Genomic DNA, 4,679 nt, shown 5'->3' with positions numbered 1-4,679 from the left:
GGGGCAGGGCAACTACCTGACCCAAGAAAAACCAGTCCGTTACACACGACATTTCATTTTTCGATCTTGGGAGACGGGGGAGCTTTTTCATCAGCAGGAATAATTAAGGAGAGCGGACAAAGACAATCACAGAAATTGATGTACAGGACAGTGGGAAGACATGGAATAACATCAAGTGGCTAGCCGAGAATAGAGAAAGGTGGAAAGTGTTTGTCCATGGCCTATACCCTGGTGCAGGGTGAGAAAGTGTTTGTCCGTGGCCAATACCCTGGTGCAGGATGAGAAAGGCAATGATGAGGATGCCAAGAGACAAGCCCGCAAGCTGCACACATACACGAGTGGAAATGAGGCTTTTAAATGCTCTAAATGTCGCAAACTTTTCTCTGCCAAAAGTGGTCTCATTGGCCATAATCGAAGCCACAAGTCACCTCTTTGTTGGTACCCAGCTATAGACAGCGAACGATCTTATCACTTTGTTAGTGTTTGAGCGCTTAATCGGCTGCTTGCACTGTATGCTTCCCGGGAAACCAAGAATGTTTCTGAGTGTTCTTGGGTCTGCTGGGGTGATTATAAAGTTGTAACGCCCAAAGAGCATGTTGTAGAGGGTGGCTGTACGCTACTTAACCCTATCCGTACGCCCTGGGGTCTTTTTTTACCCCCAGGGTTGTATTCTTCACATTTTAGAATACTTCTAGTTCGAAGATCTCTTTGAAACTGTCAGTATTTCTCCAAAAAAATGATTTTTACAGACTGCTATGCAAAGCGTACGGATCGGATGATCGAGTAAATTTCCTCTTTGGAAAGTGGTGGCACAGAGTTCCCCACGTTGTATGGATCCTCTTTATGAGAGCTCAGAATATATGTGATGCAGCGAGGAGGAATCAGGCTCTCGTCAAATTTTGGGCATGTAGAATTATTGGTATCATCTTAAAGCCTGTTCACTTGTCTTTATTTGGTTGAAAAAAATATATATTTATCTTGAATACAAGTAGAGATATTTGTGAATGAAGGAAGTGGGGGTCACCTGTTTTTAGAGGTAAAATTAGTGAGAAAATAGCCGCCAAAAATTAGTTATTTCCCTGGCTTAAGAGTCCGTGGTAGCTGAACATTTACATTTTTTGTGCTTTTAATCAACATTTTTCAGAAAAATCCACAGAAATGAGTTCTTTAATGGGCATGAAAGGTGTTGAGCCAAAAACAAAAATTTGATAAAAGTTCACAAATTAGCAGAAACAACAACAACGTAATTTTTTTGTGGGAGGAAAAGTGTGGGGGGGGGCAGTGGGGGTGGGGGGGGGGTCCTACTCTAAAGGATAAGACAGCCTAAAGATTATTTTAATATCCACAAGCGCTTTCACTTTCAGGGGACATTATTTATGAAATTGAGAACGATGTAAAGAAACGCTGTCACTTCCCTTGGTCTTAAAAACCTGAGCTCTCGCGGACGAAACAGGGCACGAATCCATCTTACTCCGTTTCCTTGACGACCCCTCTACTTTTTTTTTGGGGGGGGGGGGTGTTTTGGTAAGTGTTTTACGGCGCTCGCAATTGCGTAAGGTCATATGAGCTCGCGGGACACACCATGCCAAACATTTTCCGTTGGTGAACTTTTGAATTTTGCCCGGGTGTCGCCGAAACCTACTTTTATCGGTTTTGGACCACAAAGGGATCTTAAAGTGCGCAACTTGCACTCGGGACCTCCGAGATTTTTTTACTTGTCCGAGAAGGCGAGGTGTAGATCTGTCCTACCAGAAGATCAGGGGTGTGGCTGAAAGCTAGTTACGAGGAATTTATTTTATAGTAAACACTTTTTTTGCGCTTAAAGTTCTCAAATCATACGTTCAATAAAGATAATCTCGCGATTAGAAAAAAAAAAGGCGGACTTGCTTTCAAAAGCAATATTGCCCTAGCTGTAAACCTTTTAAAATAAGTAGAAACCACCCACTCACTGGGATTTTTTTTATTAGTATTGCGCCCAGAGAAAGGTACAAAAAGTCGCTCGGACCATTTCGAGCTACAGGCTGATAATGACAAAAATCACTTTTTTGACCAAAATGTGTTTCCATTTGAAAAAAAATGATAGATCCAACATTTTTTAAAAATTTACTCAAAAGGTTTTCATTGATTTGACTTCTAAATGTTTTATTTTGAATTATTTTGAGGGAAGGGTATAATAAAAACAAGTAATGAAAACTGCTTTTAAAAGGTGTTAAAATCTATTCTTGAAGCACGTTTTCTCTTCCCTGCTATGTTTTACCATTGAATTCCATTCGTGATGTCAACTGCATGCCAAATTGAAAATGAATTTTCCACGAATAAATACCTTTTTAAAATCGGGGTTTTTTTAACGTTTGTATGTGTTCTCACGTTTGTTAAACTTAAAAGCTCATTTTCTCAAATACATATTTTTATATCCTACCTCGCAAAAAGTGCAATTTCTCAAAAACTACTTGAGATATCTTTTAAAAATTCGAAAACCGCTGTGTCCAGCATTGAATTTCATGTAAGGTACAACCCTTAACTCAAAATGGTCAAAATTCGACTTTTGGTACCTTCCTTTAGGCACACACATTTATTCAGGAATTTTCTAGAATACAGCTAACATGTTTTTACAAAATTTAATATTAATCTGTTATGACAAATTGATACAAGTCACTGTGCAAAAGCTGGAGAGTTTATGTTCTGTCATATAAGAAATATTTGACAATTAGTTGTGCAACGAATTTTTGACTGCACTATAATATATTACTAGTAGTTTACTACCCCAGCAGACCATAGAACACTCAGAAACATTCTCAGCTTCCCGGTAAGATTACAGTGCAAGCAGCTGGTTAAGCGCCCAAACACTAACAAACTGACAAGATCTTTCGCTGTCTATAGCTGGGTACCCTTTCCCACCTGGATAAAGTGAAGAAAATTAGTGTAAAATGCATTTCCGAAAGCCCCTGACGGGATTCGAACCCACAACCTTACCGTTGCGAGTCCGAGAGCCTAACCACTCGGCCACCGACGCCACATCTAATTACAACACAATTTCAAAACCCAAAATGAAGCGTACATTGGTGTTATTACTAAACACAAAAGCGCCAGATGATGCAATTGGGCAGCGTAAAAAAAACAAAAAAACTGGTTGCTTCCGTTCCATTGTTCTCTTCTTTCCGGCAGTATGTAGCCCTCGCCATTCCAAAGTTGTTGTTTTTTTAAAGTTTAGTTTTAGTAAGTGTTTTACGGCACTTGCAACACAATAAGTTCATGTAAGTGCCGAAGATTAGAGGTGTTACAAGAGATGACATCTGAGGCGTACATCTGAGTGTGAGATGACATCTGAGGCGTACATCTGAGAGTGAGATGACATCAGAGGCGTACATCTGAGAGTGAGATGACATCTGAGGCGTACATCTGAGAGTGAGATGACATCTGAGGCGTACATCTGAGAGTGAGATGACATCTGAGGCGTACATCTGAGAGTGAGATGACATCTGAGGCGTACATCTGAGAGTGAGATGACATCTGAGGCGTACATCTGAGAGTGAGATGACATCTGAGGCGTACATCTGAGAGTGAGATGACATCTGAGGCGTACATCTGAGAGTGAGATGACACAAATTGTTGTCTTTGTCGTTGTTGTCGTCGTCGTTGTTGTTGTTTTGTTTTGTTATTTCCTTCGCATTTTTTTATAATTAAAAAACAACGAGTGCTCAAGTCATGGTTCTGATTTGGACGCTCTTTTTTGTTCTTTACTTTTCTCAAAACTTCAACCACAACAACAACAAAACGAAACAAAGAAGAGGAAGGCGCTTGTGGGGTGACACCATAGAGTTACCCCCTTTAGTGTACATCTATGGGTGACACCAAAGATCGTAAATTAATAACAAGATAGTTCACTCCTCTCTTTGAGACAGCCAATTAAAAAAGTGTCCTCAAAATCCAGTGGCGCCCTCTTCGAAAAAGTGTGGACTATGCGAACAGTTACCCTACTTGTGTAGAAAAACTATAAAAGCGAAACTAACAAACTGTGATATTCCCAAGGAGCTTAGACCTTAGTACTTTTAATCTCCTTGGCTATTCCTATTCTTCTTCTGGAGAAACGAAAGAGAGCTTCAAAACAAAGACTGCAGCGCCATCTGAACTAATGCGCGGACTTCCGCCGACACTTTTTTGGCCGAGTGAACTATCTTGTTATGTACTATCTTTGGTGATACTGACATTACTGTACGTGTCATAACGCGGTGGAATCACGCGCTCGTCAATTTTTGAGCATGTGGAGTTGTTGGTATCATCTGAAAGCTTGTTTATTTGCCTAGCTTTCGATTTAGAAAAAAACACTCGTCTATCTTGAATAGAAGTTCAGGTATTTGCAATTTTAAAGAAATGGGGGTCATCTGGTTTCACAGATGCGAGAAAATAAAAGCCAAAGTTTAGTAACTTCAATAGCTTGAGAATCCTTGAAAACTGATAATTTACATATTTTGTGCATTTAATCAACATTTTTCAGTTTAATTTAAATGAAAATGTTGTTGTTTTTTTGGTAAGGACAGAAAAGAGGATCAGCCAAAAAATAAAAATTGGATAAAAATTTCCAAACTGGCGGAAAAAAGCCTGATTCTCCAATTTCGTTATTTTGACGAGCGCCTGATATCCCCACGCTGCCTCACACACACACACACACACACACACAC

Source organism: Aplysia californica, unplaced genomic scaffold, assembly GCF_000002075.1.
Source record: "Aplysia californica isolate F4 #8 unplaced genomic scaffold, AplCal3.0 scaffold00437, whole genome shotgun sequence".
Classification (NCBI taxonomy): Eukaryota; Metazoa; Mollusca; class Gastropoda; order Aplysiida; family Aplysiidae; genus Aplysia; species Aplysia californica.
This window is presented reverse-complemented; position numbering follows the sequence as displayed.